Source organism: Cryptomeria japonica, chromosome 6 (genome assembly GCF_030272615.1).
Source record: "Cryptomeria japonica chromosome 6, Sugi_1.0, whole genome shotgun sequence".
Taxonomy (NCBI): Eukaryota; Viridiplantae; Streptophyta; class Pinopsida; order Cupressales; family Cupressaceae; genus Cryptomeria; species Cryptomeria japonica.
The window spans coordinates 469,380,549-469,401,436 of record NC_081410.1 but is presented as its reverse complement, the minus strand read 5'-3'; positions in this window follow the sequence as shown (position 1 = coordinate 469,401,436).

The following is a 20,888-nucleotide window of genomic DNA, read 5'->3' as shown; positions in this document are numbered from 1 at the left end:
CAATAACAACTTAACAAGCTACTCAATTAATTCCCCACAATCCAAAAAATTATCAAATTTCATTCAAATTAGAATTCAACAATGGACCTCTAGTAAACCTGCAAAATCGTCAACTTCACAAACTTATCGAAATAAAATTATCAATAATATCATCTACCACAATAATTCTCATACACCACTTATGTGCGCAATATGATTCATAAAGCAATAAATAGAAGATCAAACCATGTTGCTAATTCCAAATAATAGACATTACTGGATCACAAAGAATAACTTCATACAATATATGCGTAAATCAGGCAATCTACAAACTGCTTCTTGTATTAATTTCAAAGAATGTGTAACAAAAATAACTCAAGTTCATAACAATCTACAAAATAATCTAAAATTTCTAAGTGGGCCTCAATTCATCAATTTGCGGAACCTTACAAATGAATCAAACCTCTTAATTTATAGAGTTTTCAAACCTACTTTCGAGGATATAAATCTAATCTAAATTAAGAACTCAAAACTAGGAGTCACAGTTAACTTGCAAGTTTTTGCCTCTAGACTCTAGTTAACTACTACAAAATAGAGGTTCAGTGAGCACTACAAAGAGCATTCTATATGAGCCAAGCTTTCATAGTCATGCAAAATTTTGTTACAAATTGGAATAGGAGTTGGAACTGCCATCAGACTGCCAGTGGAGAAGTTATGAAAAATCTCTTCTCATACATCCTTTTATCTTTAGCAACTGTAGGTTCATCCTCTACTTCTTTTTATAAGATTTATAATTATTAATAATACATGCAACTTCTTCTGTAGGAGGATCAACAACATCCTTGATTCTAAATTTATACTTTTTCAAGATTTCCTCTTCCTTCTGTCTTTTCTTTTTCAATTACCCTATTGTTTCTGCTGCCTATTGCCATTGGGTGATCAAGTACGTGTATCTGTCCATCAGTGCAACATCAAACTGAGCTGGAGGTTGCAAATGTTGGGCCTCATATGCATCCCACTGATTCAATACTTTCTCTTCCTCCATGATCCCTGTATTAGTTATCCCTAATCAAAAAATTCCGAGTAGATGCTTTACAAAAACCTCATATTTCAAAATTACCTTGAGGAGAGGAACCTAGATGTCTGCCACATCCTTCACATAATCCTGAAGCATATCGATCTTTAGTTCCAAAATGTATGCGTAAGACTACAAGTGTTTACAACTATCACCACCAAAAAGGTCATCCTCCATTATTACCTCTTCTCCTAAATACATAACTTTATTCAAAATCTGGAATTGTTTACTAAACATTATGAGCTTTCACTCCCATTGCTAAGAATAAGAAGCTAATGCTCCTCCCACTTGTACCACGTCCTTATACTCCTTCATAGTATTCTGCAAAAACAATCTAATTTTCAAGGCATTTATTTGGGCCCATGACTTTGCTGTAGTTGCTACCTGTCTTACCTCCATTAATGCTTTTACCTCTCCCTTTGGGAGTGATGAGGTTGATGGTAGATTATAATTCCTACAAGTATCTAATGGCTTGCCCATCTCTATTAGCATTTATTTGTACTTCTCTAGCTGTGTTTTAAGATCTATGTGGGAGGTATGCTATTTCTCTATTCGTCCCCTGATGACACTTGTGGAAAGTTCCAAAGTATCTAACTCTCCCCACTTTGTTTGCTTGCCCAATTTTAGTTGAGATAATTGGTATTTTGGGGATGTTTGACCCTCTGTGTGAAGTGGAAGTGCCACATTTGCAACCACTTCATTGGAAACTGTTCTCAACAAATGATGTACAACCTTAGGTTTCTTGACCTTTCTTGGTTCCTCCATGATTGCTTGTTGTATTGTAACTTTAGGTAGCTCTACTTTCCTTTTCTTCTTCTGAAAAGTAAATTCAAGCCATTGTGGTATATCTTTATCCTTGTCACCTTGATGTGACACTATATCAGTAGTTACAATATGGACGTCTGCCTATTCTTCTGGTTCATCCCTCTCTTTTGCTTTTGTCTGCTTAGGATCTTGAGGTGAAGCAAATTGGCATTGTAATACCCTAAAAATGGTCATCTAAACCATGGGCCCCTAATCTCGACAACATCACCAAGGTCTTGACCAAAGGCAATTAAATCAATCTTGAGCACATTATTAATTCTTTAATCATCAAATATCACATGGAAAATCAATTACTCAATATTAATTAAATATTCATTTAATTAATTGAATCATTTCCAAGAATACCATTTTGATCAATTATCCCTTTTTAATTTATTAAATATCCTTGCATATTTAATTAATTAATAAATTTGCCATTTAATCATGCAAAATGAATTAATTTATTATAAAAGAGGAATTAATTACAAAACAAGAGTTGAATTGAAATAAAATAAAAGAATTGAATTGAGAGAGAAATCAAACTTGAGATATTATTTCTTTTTCTAAATTTAGAACTTGAAATCAAAAAAGCAATTTTATTGAATTATTGAATTATTCTCTAAAATTGGAACTCAAAGCTTTTCAGAAAAAGAAGTTCAGTTGCATTGAAAAGACTCTTTTCTTGAATAAATAAAAGAATTAACTATTTTTATCACAAATGCATAGAATTAATTTATTATTATTTCCAATGCAACTTGGACTTCTAATTTGAATGCATTTCAATTAAACTATAATTGGAATCTATCTCAATGTTAACTAAACTTAATTTCTCAATTATTTTCAATTAATTCTAAATTGGGCTTTTCTCTTGGTGATTCTCTATAAATTTAGTATTCATCTCTCATTCCAATTTACCCCAAAGATTTTTGAGAACACACTTGGAGATTATTATCATGCTAATTTCGCTCTGGAGTCATTGAAGATTATTGTGCTTTTTTAGATTATTTGCATCCACTTTACATCCATTATTGCTTGAATTATTCATCCATCTTGCATCCACATCGTTAACATCATATAGATTAAATCCTTTGTCTTGGTGTAGTCTAGTCAATGGTATTGCTTATAAAATCTAAGAGCAATCTTATACTCACATCTTTTAGAAGGCAATTAGTCGCTTTGTTATGGCTTTTTACTTATTGATTATTAATTATTAACCATGCATATAATGGCTTAATTGAAGTGTTGTGATTGCAGCTTACAGACCACTTTTTCACACACATATTTGGTGCCCATCGTGGGGCCGAAGACTACATTTTTCAGCCTCCAAGATTGACTGCTTGTTTTTTTTGTTATTTTCCAGATTTCGGATTTTTTGATTTTTCGTCTGTACATCTCATACAACAATTCCCACAGGCTGAAACAACAAACTCCAGGTGTCATACGAACTGGAATCCTATCTTTTATGAGTTGGGATCCTATATTGTACGAGTTTTTATACTATCGTACGACTGTATTTTCTGGTTAAGAGGCAATTTTTCATGATTTTTTGATTATTTTGATGACTGACCCTGACTGTTTATCTGTTTATCTCAGAATTTTTCATAGCTGAATCAGTTTTTACAGAATGCTTGTCAAAGAATATGCTTGTTGCACAAAGACAATATGACTACTGATTCATTGTCTTTGTAGGTTGCCTAAGGAGAATCAACTAAACATCATGTATTCTTTAAATTCATTTTTTAGGAACCTATCTTGCTATCTGGTTAAAGAACAAATCTGTCTTTTGTGTTTTTTTAGAAGATTTTGAGAGGTAGGAGAGTATGCTCTTGTCTTTTTCTAGACAATCAGAAATCCACACCCTTGAAGCTTTTTCTCTGTTTGAGATTTGTACATCTTTAGCAGGCCTGCCCTCCTGAGGGGTTGAAAAACTCTTAAAGCCATTACGACCGGTGTGAGGGGAATGACCTAAGTGGGAATGGCTAGACACTAAGTACTCCAACCCACTATAAAATAAACGTGATTTGATGAAAATCAAGTCAATTGCAGTGCTTGGGAATAGCTCTCCTCCATACCTTTGGGTATATTAAACCTTGGTTTTCAAGGCTGGGAGACCTCTTAATTGAGTTTATACCTCGACGCGCCAAACAGATCCCTGACTAAATCTAATTCAAAATTAGAAGCTACCTTGTTCATCTCCGAAAGGGGGATAATCTTTGTACAAGAGAGATAGTAAATCTCCCAATATACTTGTCATTTTGTGCCCCCATTAGTGTTTGGAGTCGGATAATATGGCGTTGAGAATCCATTGCATGAGACTCAGTGGCCGTATTCTGATTAGCTATTAGGTGTGTACTTGAGTCTACAAGCAAAGGTTTTCTTTCCTCACCAAATTCCTTAGGGTTTGCATGCTGTGATTGGAGTCACTATACATACTACTTGTTTTCTGTGTTTTCATCCCTGAAACAAAAACTAAAATACCAAAAATTGGAGAAGATAAGAAACAACTCAGTGATTTGAAACTCTGTCCATGTCAGAAACTAGTCCATCCTAAGTTGAAACTCTATCCATGATAGAAACTAGTCCATCCTAAGTTGAAACTCTATCCATGATAGAAACTAGTCCGTCCTAAGTCGAAACTTTGTACATGCCAGAAACTAGTCCACCATAAGTCGAAACTCTGTTCATGTTAGAAACTAGTCCATCCTAAGTCAAAACTCTGTCCGTGTTAGAAACTTGTCCATCTTAAGTCAAAACTCTATCTGTGTCAGAAACTTGTCCATCTTAAGTCAAAGTTCTATATCCTGGTCCAAAATTAGTCCATCTCAGAATTGGTCATACTCAGTTATCATACTCAGTAATCAAGAAAAAAAACCTCAGAATTTCTAGTCTCTACCCTGTGAACAGTCATATGAGTCTGATAATTTATTGTGCTGCACCTGATCCTGTCTCATACAAGTCTTTTGATTTGTCATCCTAGACCTGATCCTATGTCGTACGAGTCATTTTAATCTGTCCTCTGGTTCTGTATCCTGTGTCATATGAAACATAATTGCTCTAAGTCTTTTGTTGACCTGCACATACCCATCTGTCGTATGGTAAGAAATAGCAACTCGTATGAAACAAAATTTTTGTCATCCTTTAACTGCTAAATTGTCATCCAGTTCAGAAAATCCTGCCATACGAGTCTTTGGTTTTGTCAAAATAGAATAGTCAAACTTGCCTAAAAATAGCTTACAGCGAACATAATACTGGTTATCAATTTTCCTGAGCATAAACAAATCAAGACAGTGTACCTCTGCCATTTGTGTTGCACGATTTGGTCGATCATCTTTCAACTAGTTCAATCAACTACCTATCAAATTCTAGTCACTTAGATAACGTCTTATACAGGATAGATCGTTCCTGAAACTAGACTGAATCTTACACTACGCTTAGAATCAACTTAGATAAATGTCTTATACAGGATAGATCGTTCCTGAAACCAGACTGAATCTCAGATGTTTCTCCCAAACAATACAATAACCGAACAACTAGCTCTGAAATTGATCTTGACCTCTGCATCACAAACAACTTTAGGTCTCACTAATCCATAAAAATGCCTACACAAACCAAGAGTTCTAGTAAGAAAGAAGCCAAAGGCAAAGGAATACCCTTTTCATACACCGACAATCCATTTTACGAAAAGGATCCACTCACTGACATACCGTCATCATCAGGTGAACCAATTTTTCATGAGCCTAAATCTCCCACTATATATGAGATGGAACACAATGACGGAAACAAGGATGATAATAACATTCCCGAAAATGATAATGATTCCTCATCATCAAGTGAGGCTGACAAAGACACTGAACCTCCATAAAAAGAAATCCTTGACTATCAAAAGGACAAAGACTTTAGAAAAATGATGAAAGCTATCATGACCCGAGAGAAGGAAGACTATTTCTTAGAACTAGCAAAACAAAGTGCTAAAATTCCTACTGGATATGATGTTCAGATGCTCGTTACTAAAAAGAAAGAATCACCTATACTCATGGTACACAAACAATTACTAGCCTTATGGATGGAGGTCACAAAACTGAAGAATAAGGACAAGTCCCCAAAACAAAATTCTCTGGAAACAATATGTCCCTTTCCATTTGACAAGAATCTATACATGCCTCCATTTCCTTCATGAGTGGAGATCCCAAAATTTGATAAGTATGATGGTACCTTAGATCCTCAAGATCATGTTAGGGAATTTTGTGCTGCCTATATAGAGTTCATGCATGATCAAATGTACCTCATGCGGCTTTTCCCGAGGAGTTTAGGGGGTCAAGCAATGGAATGGTTCTCAAGTCTACCCAAAGGAATAAAAACGTTTGAAGATCTAATCCAACTATTCTTACAACAATATTCATACAACATTCGACATCCTGTGACTATGATCGATCTTTGTAATACTCAATAGAAAACAAGGGAACCTCTTCTTACTTTCCTCCAATGCTGGAGAAAGATGTTTTCTAGGTATTCTCAACCTATCCCAGACTTTGAGAAAATGGATATATTTATCAATAACTTGGTCGCCGAACTGGAATATAGTATACAAATGCAAGTACACCCATCATTTAACAAAATGGTAGATAATGCCATTCGAATGGAAGATGTGCTCATAAAGAAGGGGGATATCACACCTTGGAAAGAAACACAACTAGGATCTAGCTCTAAAGAGAAGAACAAGTATTGGAAGTTTGGAAAAGACAATAACAAGAATGTTGTTAATGATGGAGTAGTAGACACTGTCAAAACCAACTCAAAATCCACAATATTCAACTTGGCTAGTGCCACACAAGCACTTAAAGCCACTGAGGCTGCAACAGAAAATCCACCAAAGAAACCAAAGGAATGGTTCAAACAAAAGCCTTGGCTTTCCAAACCTAAGCGTGATTTTACTCCTCTCAAAGAATCATATGAATCCACTTTCAAAACTCTATTGGCAAACAACTTGATAACACTACCAGATAACTCCAGACCATATGATCCAGAAGTCAAACCAAGATGGTGGAGAGAAAATGAATACTGTGACTTTGATTGGAATAAAGGTCATAACATAAACAATTACATGAAGCTAAAACATGAGATTCAAGATCTCATAGACATTGGTAAAGTTGTTGTTGGGAATCATCTGACTAATGTAGATCATAAAGCATTTAAAGACCCTTTGCCTATTTATGAACAGGGTGATTCTTCATAGACCAAAGGAGGTGCCAAGGTAAATTATACTTATGTCAGTTAGGATAACGTTATCAACATGATTGAGCCTTCCCACTCAGAATATTGCAATGTGATTATAGTCCAAGATAAACCAAATGAATCGCGATATGCAAGAGCTTTGACCCGTTCTCAGAAGAAAGTCACTCTCCAAGGAGCTAGTTCTTCCAATCTAGCTCAAGCAACATCAAACCCACCAACCCAATAAAACAAATAGAAAGAATCAACCTTGGACAAATTTAAAAGGCTAACTTCATCATCATCTCCTAGATATAGTGTTGTTGAACAGTTGAAAAGGACAAATGCTCAAATCTCAATCTTTGAATTGCTAAAACTCTCATCTGCTCACAAAGAAATCCTAGACAAAGCATTGCTCACTACCAATGTTCCAAAAGATTTAGACATTGATCGGTTTTAGTGTATGGTGGGTCATCTAACTTCACCTCACTACCCGACCTTCTCTGAAGAAGATGATAACTCACTAAATAATCCACATAAGAATTCATTGCATATTGAAGCCATGATCCACAAAAATAGAGTCAAATGTGTTTTGATAGATGGAGGCACGACGTTGAATATCAGTACTTACAGTCTACTTACACAACTAGGATTCTCTGAAAATGTCATTGATCCTGGCAAGAAAATAACAATAAAAGCCTATGATGAAGAAGAGAGGACTTCTAAAGGTCTGGTGTCATTACCAATTAGAGTGGGACTAGTAGAGAGAGATGTTATTTTCCAAGTTCTTGATATTCCATTGTCATATAAAATATTACTGGGCAGGCCGTGGATTCATGAAATGAAGGCAGTATCGTCAACATATCATCAATGCTTAAAGTTTCCTTATAACGGAGCTGAAGTCAGTATTCTTGCTGATACGAATGTTATCTGTAATGCATTGACAAAAGGTGCAGATACCTTTGTACCTCATAATAGGACAACCTCTCCAAATGCAGATCCATAAGCACTAATGAAAGACTTAGAAAAGAGATTGAAGATTACAAACACCAACATGGATGGCTATAGGATAGAACTGGTACTTTCATTAGTTTCTCTCCCTCCATCACCAAAATAGTTGGGCAAGCCATCAGAGGCTATGAGAACACAAACTTCAGCTCCGAATACCATATATGATGGTCTCTTTGTACAGTTTTCTACCTCCTTAGCGGATGAAATAGAAGAAGAAGCTGTTCTTAATTGGTTCTTTAAGGAAGATAGTCAAAATGAGGAGGTACAACATTGTGAGATTTCCTCAAACCAATATGGTCCTGGCTACAAAATCATCCAACGCATGGGGTACTTAGGTATTGGTCCTCTGGGCAAACAAAAGGAAGGTATTAATGAACCAATTCAGCTACAAACCTTGAAAGGAGGATAACACAAAAACTTTTACAAATTGTTACGATAGTTACATAAACTTAACATAAATAATCAATATATCATGCATACCACAACACAGTAACACAATGATTTACGTGGGGAAAACCCTTTTGGGAGAAAAACCCCACACTCCAAAAGTAGCTGAATATATTATTCAATAATAAAAAATAAATTACAATATACTTGTAGAGAAAGATCTTCACAGGAGTACTACTAATCAAAGACTCAGAGGTAACTCAATTGTCATAAGAATCTTGTACACAACCTCTATCTCATGCTCCTCATATATAAGAGATACAATATAAGAAATCATCAAGCGATACTACAAAAACATGGGCTAAAACCATCCAATAAAGTAGAGCTAACCTTATTTCCCTTCTAGATGCCCTATGACATGTTAAAACACACATCAACACGTGTCCCTCCCTTTTACAACTCATTTATGTGTCCAATACATTTAATATTTACTATTTTAGGAGTACAAACTTCCAGAGGCCATAACTTGAGAACTGTGTGTCCTATTGACGAACCGTTTGAAGCGCTAGAAAGCTCATGAAGTGATGTATTTCCTCGTAAATAATTACATCATTATTGCCCAATTTTAAGGGAATTTTGGGGCCTATAAAGTCCTCAAAATTAAATTTAAACCTTTCATTGCACCCCTCCAAACAAAAAATTTCATATCTTCAAAACTAGAGAATTGTTTGCACCACTAAAAGTTCCAGTCACATATACTGGCAGATAGCAAGTAGATGATTCAAAGACTGATTCAAACGAGTATGAATGGGGTCTTGACAACCTCTCAGACACATCCACTATAGAAACTCTAGAAGAGTCTAGCGATGTCATAGATAATGCTCAAGAGCTGATCCACATTAAACTAGAGAAAGAAATACAAGAAATTAGACAAAAGAGACAAGCAAATTATGAACAAGAATTGAAAGAAGGAAGAATACCAGAAAGCTTCTCATCTATGTACCCCTATCCTAAAATAGAACAAATCAGGTATAGCACTACACAAGAAGAGTTGGAAGCTACAGAACAAGAGCCAGTTATCAGTCCAGAAGAAGCTGAATGGAGTAGAAGACAACAAATCACAGAAACATCAAAATCATGTCGACAGGTGTGTCAGATACAAGTGACAAATGAACCACAACATGAAGGAACTTGCAGTATTAAAGATGTTGGTATTGATACCATACATACACTTACTAAATCACTTGAAGAAGACTTGGAAACTTCATCCGATGACCTTGATGACTCTGATGACAATCCTATTTAGGATAATATCTACTCAGTCTCAAATTCTGAATCAACTGATACAAACAATTAAAATCTTTCTACTGATCTTATCACTATTAAACCATGATAGGACATCCAGTCTGGTGTAGTGAATGATGTTACAAGTATGTCTATCGAATTAGATCGATTAAATATTAATGTGAACTTTAATAATCATGATTTGACTCTTCTTGGTCTCAAGACACTTACACAAGGTATCATTCTGGAACTCAACTTTTCAATCTGCGAATGTGATAACAATACCGTGAACACTCTTGAACCTATCCAAAATTTATCCTTAGTACATCCTGAATTGATTGACTGCACGTTACAAAACTGGCCCATGAATATACCTACTTTTGTCAATGACTATACGTTAGCCTATTATCTCAATGTCATTGAACCTATAGACTCTTCCACTAGTGAACAAAGTGAAAATATGACTGAAGCAGATATCAAGTATCTTAGTCGCAAATACAAGAAAAATAAAAATAAAAGATCTGATGGCGAAAACCACATTGTGGCAGTATCAAAATCTAAAAAAGAGAAAATAAAGGATGTACCTAAAGGTGAAAACCTCTCTGAGGTGCCTGAAGGTGAGATACTTGATATACTGCCAAGTCATTTCTAGGAAAGGTCCTCCATATTGATCTAGCCAACTCAGCTAGTGAACATTGGGAGTCAAGAGACACCACACATCATTCACGTAGCTCAATCACTATCAGCAAAAGAATTGAAGGAATTCACTCAGCTATTCTTAGAAAAGAAAATAAACTTTGCATGGATGTACTCTGATATGCCAAGCTTGGATCCTGATCTCATTATGCACCATCTTTCAATTACACTAGGAGTAAAACCAGTAAAGCAAAAACTCCGTAAGATGCACCTGCATGTAGCACTATTAGTCAAGGTTGAACTAGAAAAACTGCTCAAAGTTGGATTCATTAGAGCTATAGATTATGCCAAATGGATTTCAAACATAGTACCTATGTTAAAGGAAGACAAGTCTATCAGAGTTTGTACTGACTTCAGAGATCTTAACAAAGCCTGTCCGAAGGATGACTTTCCATTACCAAATATTGATATGATAGTCGACATGACTACTAGGTATGAAATGTACTCACTAATGGATGGATTCTCCAGATACAATTAAATCAAAATAGCTCCTGGAGATCAAGAAAAGACAGCTTTCACCTATGCATGGGAAACCTTTTGCTGGAACGTCATGCCATTTGGGCTAAAGAACGTAGGAGCAACCTATCAAAGAGCAGTTACAACCATTTTTCATGATATGATGCATAAGAATATGGAAGGTTATGTTGATGACACCTTAGTGAAGACTATGAAAAGATCAACGCATATTCAAGAGTTAGGTCCTATACTCGACAGAATGGAAAAGTTCCAACTCCGATTAAATCCAAAGAAGTGTGCATTCGGAGTGACATCTGGTAAACTACTTGGCTATATCATTTCAAAGAAGGGAATTGAGGTTGATCCTGAGAAGGTCCAAGCTATAATGGAAATGCCACCTCCGAAGAACATTAGTCAAATGAGAGGTCTACAGGGACATCTCCAATCCATCAGACGATTCATTTCTCAATTAGCAGACAAAGCTCAACCTTTCACAAAGGTATTGAGAAAAGGAATAATATACAACTAGGATCAGCAGTGCAAACAACATCTTCAGAAAATCAAAGAGTACCTATCAAATCCACCGATATTAATGTCACCGATTCAGGGTAAACCACTAATCTTATATATATCAGTAACTGATTCATCACTGGGGGCACTTCTGGTGCAACAGGATGACAATAAAAAGGAAAGAGCTATTTACTATATAAGCAGGACATTGGTGTCTTATGAAATGAACTACACTATAATAGAAAAAGCATGCTTGGAATTAGTCTTTGCATCAAAAAAACTAAGGCACTACATGCTAGCACATTCAATCAAGCTAGTGGCCAAAATTGATCCACTCAAATATCTTCTCAATAAGGCAACACTTATAGGAAGATTGGTAAAATGGGTAATGATCCTTACAGAGTTTGACATTGAATATGTGGAATGTAAAGCCATAAAAGGATAGGTAATTGTTGATCAACTTGTTGAAGCTCTGCTTGAGGACACTCAACCACTACACATAGAGTTTCCAGATGAATCTATAATGCACCTTACTCAACAACCCTAGAAGATGTTCTTTGATGGGTCCTTTACTCAAAATGGTTCAAGTGTTGGCATATTATTCATTACTCCTTAGAAGTATTAAAGTCTTATAAGATTTTATTCCCTTGCATGAACAACATTGTAGAATATGAAGCTTTGGTGAATGGGATAAAACTGGCTATTGAATGGAAGGTTACAGAATTGTATATCTATGGAGATTCTCAGCTGGTGGTTAATCAAATCAACGATACATATTAGACTCAAGATGAGAAAATGATGCCTTACAAGAGAATGGTTGATGATCTTAATAAGTATTTTTCTTTTGTATCATTCCAATAGATTCCTAGGTCCACAAACAGAGCAATAGATGCTATGGCTACCTTGACATCTATACCTGAGCTACAAAAGTCCAATTTTTGCTTTGATTTCCTGGTGGAAGAGTTATATTACCCCGCCTATGATTCTCTTGAGACCCAAATAGTTTGTTCTATTATTGGACATGACTCATCTCAATACAATCACATCTATTCCTATCTATGCAACCAAATTATCCCTAGAAATATTACCCAAAATGAGAAAAGAAACCTAACTTGAAATGCTTCGCGGTATGTTATCATAGCTAATGATTTATTTAGATGAGGTTTGGACGGTACATTGCTTAGATGTCTATAAACTGAAGAATCTAAATGTGCATTATCAAAAGTCCATGAAGGTATTTGTGGATCTCATTCGAATGGCCTTACTTTAGCTTAGAAACTACTATGGGCTGGCTACTATTGGCCAGACATGGAAAAAGATGCCATCCAATTTGCTAAGATTTGTGAGAAATGTCAGCTTCATGGAAATCTCATACATGCCCTGGCAAGGGACCTCATACCATTTATAACACACTGGCCTTTTCAGCAATGGGTGTTTGATCTCATTGGTTAGATATATCCTGATTCATCCAATGGAAATAAATTCATCATAACTGCCACTGAGTATTTCACCAAGTGGGTAGAGGTGGTTCTACTCATCAAAGTAACCGGTAAACAAGTTGCCTTGTTCATCCTAAACTATATCATCTGCAGGTATGGGATTCCTTCGTCCATCGTGACTAATAATGGAGGACAGTTTAAGAATAAAGATCTGGATGAGCTTTGTGAGAAATTCAAAATAAAGCAACATTGGTCATCGGTATACTACCCTCAAGGTAATGGATAAGCTGAGGCATCTAACAAAAACCTACTCTATCTTGCACAGAATAGTGAACAAATCCGGGAAGGATTAGCATTTGTAGCTCAATCCTGCACTATGGGCTTACAGAACAAGTATCAGAACACCTACTGGGGCTACACCTTTCTCTTTGGTGTATGGGTCTAAATCAGTACTACCTATTGAAGTAGAAATACCATCTCTAAGAGTTTCTTTGCAAAGTCTTGTTACTGATGAAGATCATAGAATATCTACATTGCAAGAACTCAAATTGTTGGATGAGCATCAACAAGTGGCGTTTGATCATCTCAGAGTGTATCAGAAGAGAATGTCTAGAGGATATAACAAGAAAGTTAGACAAAGAGAATTTCAAGTTGGTGACCTAGTTCTAAGAGAAAATCAAAAAAATCAACAGTTTGGTGACAATAAAGGGAAGTTTGAACCCAACTGGCTAGGTCCCTACATTGTTACTATAGTATTTGGCTCTGGTGCCTATCAACTCTCAAACTCGGAAGGATAAAAGATCCGTAAACTGATTAACACCATGCACTTGAAGAAATTCTTTGCTTAGCATTCTTTGTGCCATCAACTTGTACAACTGGAAAAAGTCCTGAAAAAAATAAAAAAAATACAAAAAAAGAAGAGAAAAAGAAAGAAAAATAAAAAAGATAAAAAAGAAAGAAAATGCCCTAGTGAAAACCTGGTAAACAGGCACCTTGGTAAAAAAAAATGAATCTCTGCCAAGCAGGTGAAAACCTAGAAAACAGGTGCCTCTTGTACTCAATCGCTCCATCTATCAACACAAAGTTGGTATTTCCCACTTTCATGCATCTTTGCTTTCACATGTACATGTTTTTCAGTCACTTTCGTGACATCCTGGTTCATTGGAACCCTCATGACTTGAAACTGATCAATGTCCTAGTCTTAGGTTACTTGACAGAGCAATTTACATATCCTAAGCAATGCCAACCAAGTCATCTTTCTCTCAGTGAAACTGTTGGTATTTTGGTATGGTTTTGTCATTGATGTCAACACCTACTAAACACTTATCAACTCTGGCACTTTGGAGAATCAACAACATTCACCGGCAAGCAAGTGACTTATGCACAGTCACCGATATCTGGTACACCGACAGGATATAATGATCACCAGCACTTGTAAGGGCATGGAAAACACTTGGTTATGTCGAAGACATCGTGTGGACACCTTGTCTTGGAGTTTTGTTAATTGGCATATTCGTATTTGCATATTTACTGTTATCGACAAATAGGTCCAAGTTACACCAGCAGGTTTATCTTTTCCAGATCAACATGGCACGCTATGAAGATGACTTATTATTGTTGTAAATGCATTAAGCCGACATGGTGAATCAATTATTGCACTGGGTATTAATTAATTTGAAAATTAATTTTATTGTATTATCCTTTAGAGCCAACCTACTAAAATTGGTCTTAGGGTATGGTATAAATGTAAGATCTTATTTGTAAGATTGAATGTGAAATGCGAAAAAGGATTGTGTAAAGGTATATGTGAGAATAAGCAGAGCTATACACACATACATCATTTGAAGGTTGAAGGAGGGTTTTTGTGAAGACAATCAGAACTCCACCGGTACTGAATCCAGCGTATGAAGATGCTATTTTGAGCAGTACATTCTTATTAGATTTAACCATCCAATTGTAGTCAGTGTGACTCCCATTTTGTGTTTGGTCAGTGAGCTCTAGGTGCTTGGCCTTTATGCATGTGCAAACCCCATTTGTATACACTTAATATTTGCAGTAGTATCATCTGATTGTGGGTAAGGTTTCCCACCATGGTTTTTCCCCTTACAGGGTTTCCACATGAAAATATTGGTGTTATGTGTTGTGGATGACTTTGTCTTTTTGTTTCATGCATTAATCCTTATCGGTATTGCAGTTAACTGTTAAAACTGTCTACCGACATATTAGATTGGTTTACCAGTATTAAGCTTTAAGTTGGTTTAATTGTTTTTGGTTTGAATTTATTAGAAAAATGATTCACCCCCCCCTCTTAGTTGTCTCCAGGACCTAATAGAAACCTGGTCGTCCACTCTGAGTCAGTTACCTATCTCCTAACTACCAAAGAGTTTTTATCACTAGTAAACAAGAAAAACAACATAACGGAAAACAATCAATAAACAGTTTGAGCTATGAGTGAAAATTTTCTTTGTGTGTTGTCTTTTATATTGGTTTTTGATTATTATCCCTCTGAGTAACTCGAGGAAGTCTATTGTGACTAAGAGGAGCAAGGATAGGGGGCATAATATTTTCTTTGTTTTCTTCTTGTAGGAATGATCCCAATGATCTCGAAACATATAAATTAGCTGGGTGTCTGTGATAAGAGCCTTCACAACAAGGTGAAATCACCTCACATACCTCGACTCCACTTATTTGTATGCTACAGGGAGGTCCATATCGTTTCTTTGTTTGTTTTGAGGGAATTTCTTTATGATGCAATTCGGGTCCCTACAAAATCTGTCCAAGGATATGAACAAAAAAAGGGTCATTGCGGACAAGATAATTAATATTGCACATTGAAAAAGAAAGGAACTCTAACCTTCCTATTGTGTTCGTTATGCTCAGTGATGAATCTTAAGTATTTTAAATCTAGTGACTAGGTTTAGGATGCATTTTGCATATCATTTTGCATATCATTTTGCATTTTTGTGAATTTAGAGTGATTTCAGTATGATAATAATCTCTTTATCTTCTGAATGAGAGTTGAAAGCATCATCACTTCTTATGCTAAGCGGTCTATTTATCATCATTTCTTTGATCGAGTACTTGTGTTTTGAGATGTTTTAGCTGCATACATAACATTTAATATAGCTTCATACATTTCATTATTACTCATCTGCATTCATCTTATTTTATAGAAAAATGAAAACATTGCATTACTCATTGCTCATACTCATTCATTTATTTGCATATGAAAGAACCAAAAATAGACATCTATAATCATTTACATTACATAGATTCATATTGAAAAGAAATGTATACATATAGAATAAAGCATATAAAAGACATCTCATAAACGAATCAACACAAGTATGAGGAAGTCAAATTAGATCTCGTTATATATCATGTCAAGTATAAGAGTACAAAATGATGTCGAATGACATATACAAACTCCCATCAGAGCAAGAACCATATAGGCTACAATAAATGGGTGTGTCTACAAAAAATATCCGAGCTACAAAAAGAAATAATCTAGCTAGCACCCTCTCCCTCATTGCCTGGTGGAGGAGGAGGAGCCTAATGCCTGGGATCCTGACAAGGTGCTTGAGCTCCCTCTGATCATGCCATATACTGCGTGTAGGGTATGACCTGCTGTGCAATAGGAACTACGACACTATATGCTACCACATAATAAGTTGCCCTACTACTCTGGAGAAGGACCTCCTATCGTAAAGCCTCTATCTCTGCTCTTGACTCTGCTCTCAATGATGTGATCTGGCGATCATGCTCGGCCCTCACCTTGGCAAGCTATTGGTCTCGTTCCGCCAGCTGAGTCTGAGCCACTCTCAACTATGACTGCAGCTCTTCAAGACATGCTCTCATCAACCGCCCTACGTCAGTCCCCTGCTCTCTCATAGGCTCTCCACCCCCATCTCCACCTGTAGCTCCACCCTGCTCATCCCGCCACTGCCAAACTTGTCTCAGAGATGCTCGCTCCTCCTCAGTCCCACCCAATCTCACTCCTACATGCCCTAGGGATCTACCCTCAGCCCTCTACTATCAAACATCAGCTGGCACCCTACTGCTGCTAGCACCAGGATCACCACCACTCCATTGTGGAGCCTCAACTCTCTATGCCTGTCCCTACCTGTGGCCCTATCCTTGTCCCTATGCCGGTGCCGAGGCATCATCCTCAACATCTTCAATATGAGAAGCCTACTCTGTTGGATTTGTCAATCGAGGGAACGGATGTTGCTGAAACCAATCTCTATACTGGGGCAATACCCCCACATCCACCACATCATCCATATAATCCCACCTCAGGTAATGTAAACTAGTTAGCTTCTGCATCACCAAAGAATAGGACAACCGTGGAGACCATCCCTATCTCTCCTCATCTACGTAACACACATACACTGTAAACTCCTACGAGATCCCCTAAGGTTGGCCATACTACCTCATCACTTGAGAAATGACGAATCGCTCCACAATGGTCTACGATCTCCCAATAAGAGGACACGTAATAAAAAGATCCCTGTGAACCATCTGCAAGTCATCCCATGGCTCCAAACCTCTGTACGGTCTCCATACAACAACTATCAAGTCATCTAGCTGTCGTCTCCAAAAATCTGTCTTGCCCAGATGAGGCTGCATAATGTATCTGACATACCTATATATAATTAGCTATCTGAGCTCTCTACTATCATCTACTATGGGCCGACAAATGGGAAGGTGCTCCCAAGCCCACACCTACAAAATATATACACTAGCGGCCATGCTCCACCCATCTCTATATACGATCTCATGCATCTCTTGATACATGTGGGTCAATAAACACAAACCCCAGCCAAGTCTCTAAGGGGTCTCTATCGATCTCTCTAGCATTCGACCCCATCTGCACTGGAGACCTTGCTGCCCTCTATCTGGCATCTAAAAGCAACCTATGAACCTGCTAGAACACATGCCAGAGAAAACTCCTTGTTGTACCTGCTCATCAATATGTCCCAACCAATGGAACGAGTCAAAATGTCAGGATCATTGAAGACATGCCTCACTGCCTGTAATCCTGGAAGGTGCCCTGAATCATAATCCACCTTATCCCCAGCAAAAGGGATATGGAGGATCCTATATACATCCTTAGGAGTGATAGTTGACTCCCCCACCGACAGATGAAACATGTTATGCTCTGAATGAAAATGCTCTACCAATGCCGTGAGCATTCCGTGGTTCACATGGATATTAGGTAACCTCAATAGATGAGTCAAGTCGCACAAGTTAATATGAGCCTGCTCAACCTTAGATAAATGTCAAACTAATGCCATAGTAGGAGGATAAATGCATCTAAATAGCACAAGAGGTAATCAAACCTGCAAAAACTCAACAACGAAGCATCAAAAAATATTCCAAATTAGCCTACAAGAGAAGTAAAACATCAGGCAAATCCAACTAAGTCAAATGCAAAATCAAAATTTCATGTTTAGACCTTCAAAAATGCTCACTGTCTCCCGAATGACAAAACATAGAGAGACAAAATCTCGTACGAGCCAGGAATAGCTTTCACATGACAAAACAACCCCAAACAATGAACTATTGGCTTTCGCATGATAAAATAGTCTTTTAACAGACCTGTCGTACGATATGAGGGTGTATCCCGAATGACAATTCTAATGACCCTAAATGACAAAAGAAATTTTACCAGTTACTCGTATGAGACAGGATCCTGACTCGCACGATAAAATGTGAAACCCGACCCCACACATGTGAAAAACTTGAAAAATGAACAAAAAAATTCAAAATTGAAAACATATAGAGGCTTAAGATCGATCACTTACCGCTGGCTCATAGTTTCAGGGTCGATTATGACGTCTCTGGCACTTGAATCGATGCTAACGAGTAGGGACCACCATTTTCTTCACAGACGGCTTTTTGAATTTTCAAACTTGGAGGGTTAAAATGATTTGAAAATGACACTTTTGTCCCATATATAGCCAAAAACCTAATTTTTCAACTTGCTCCGATGGGCATGAAAATTGTACCCTTAGCTAATTTGACCGTTTTGCTAGTCAATTTCACAATTTTGGACCACTTAGCACTCTTTTCATCAAATGCTCATTCTTTCTTCCAATTGTGCTCAATTTCAACATTGAATATCAATTTCAATTCTACACATCAATGTTACGATCAACTCTACGCTTAATTTCACCAATCAATGCCGAATTTTTCAAATATTCCTCAGAATCAATTTGTGCTAAAATAACTTATTCTCGCCACACAATTGCCTATAATCATGTACCCTCGCTATTTTTTGATTTCGTTCCCGAGGGGGCATACTCACGACCTTATGACCTCACATCTCACAAGTCAAGAAATTTTTCAAATCTTCATCAAAAGTCGAGCAAAATCTTTTTTAACTAAAGAAAATCAATTCTTATTGCTAAGGGGCATCTCAACTTCATCACTTCACATCAAGTTGAGATCTCTCAATCATCTGAATCAAATCAATCGCTAAGGGCATATCAATTTCATCGCTTCAAAGCAAGCTGATATTTGTCCTTCATCTGAATCAATCTCTTAACTTTAATCAGTTTCATCACTTCACATCAAGCTGATTATTCATTTAAGCTCAATCAAAAGTTTAAAGAGTATCTTTGATCACACTTAATTAAAGCAGGTATTCAGTATTCATTTCTTGATCAAGCTAGATAATTTATCTTCATCGTATCTTGATCATTCAAGTTCAAGATCAATTTTTATCATCAGTCACTGGATCTAAGTTCAATCAAGTTCTAGATAAGTAAGATCTACTTCTTGATCAATCAAGTTCAAGTTCAGTATCTTTTGTTTCTATCGTTCCTCAGTTCAATCAAGTTCGGGAAAGATATTGCTTTAATCAGACTTCATTCAGCTTTGTCGCTTCGAATCAAGCTAAACACCTTGCTCTTCATCTATTTCATGATCATTCAAGTTCAGAACTGGCATCTCTTAGACATCACACATTCTTTGAACCAACATGCTGCTCGCACATTAATTCAAAGAGGGGAAAATGAAATACCCTAAAAATGGTCATCTAAACCATGGGCCCCTAATCTCGACAACATCACCAAGGTCCTAACCAAAGGCAATTAAATCAATCTTGAGCACATTATTAACTCTTTAATCATCAAATATCACATGGCAAATGAATGACTTGATATTAATTAAATATTCATTTAATTAATTGAATCATTTCCAAGAATATCATTTTGATCAATTATCCCATTTTAATTTATTAAATATCCTTGCATATTTAATTAATTAATAAATTTGTCATTTAATCATGCAAAATGAATTAATTTTTTATAAAAGAGGAATTAATTACAAAACAAGAGTTGAATCAAAATAAAATAAAAGAATTGAATTGAGAGAGAAATCAAACTTGAGATATTATTTCTTTTTCTAAATTTAGAACTTGAAATCAGAAAAGCAATTTAATTGAATTATTGAATTATTCTCTAAAATTGGAAGTCAAAGCTTTTCAGAAAAAGAAGTTCAGTTGCATTGAAAAGACTCTTTTCTTAAATAAATAAAAGAATTATCTATTTTTATCACAGATGCATGGAATTAATTTATTATTATTTCTAATGCAACTTGGACTTCTAATTTGAATGCATTTCAATTAAACTATAATTGGAATCTATCTCAATGTTAACTAAACCTGATTTCTCAATTATTTTCAATTAATTCTAAATTGAGCTTTTCTCTTGGTGATTCTCTATAAATTCAGTCTTCAACTCTCATTCCAATTTACCCTAGAGATTTTTGAGAACACGCTTGGAGATTATTATCATGCTAATTTCGCTCTGGAGTCATTGAAGATTATTGTGCTTTTTTAGATTATTTGCATCCACTTTACATCCATTATTGCTTGAATTGATTATTGCTTGAATTATTCATCCATCTTACATTCATATCGTTAACATCATATAGATTAAATCCTTCGTCTTGGTGTAGTCTAGTCACTGGTATTGCTTATAAAAATCTGAGAGCAATCTTATACTCGCATCTTTTAGAAGGTAATTATTCGC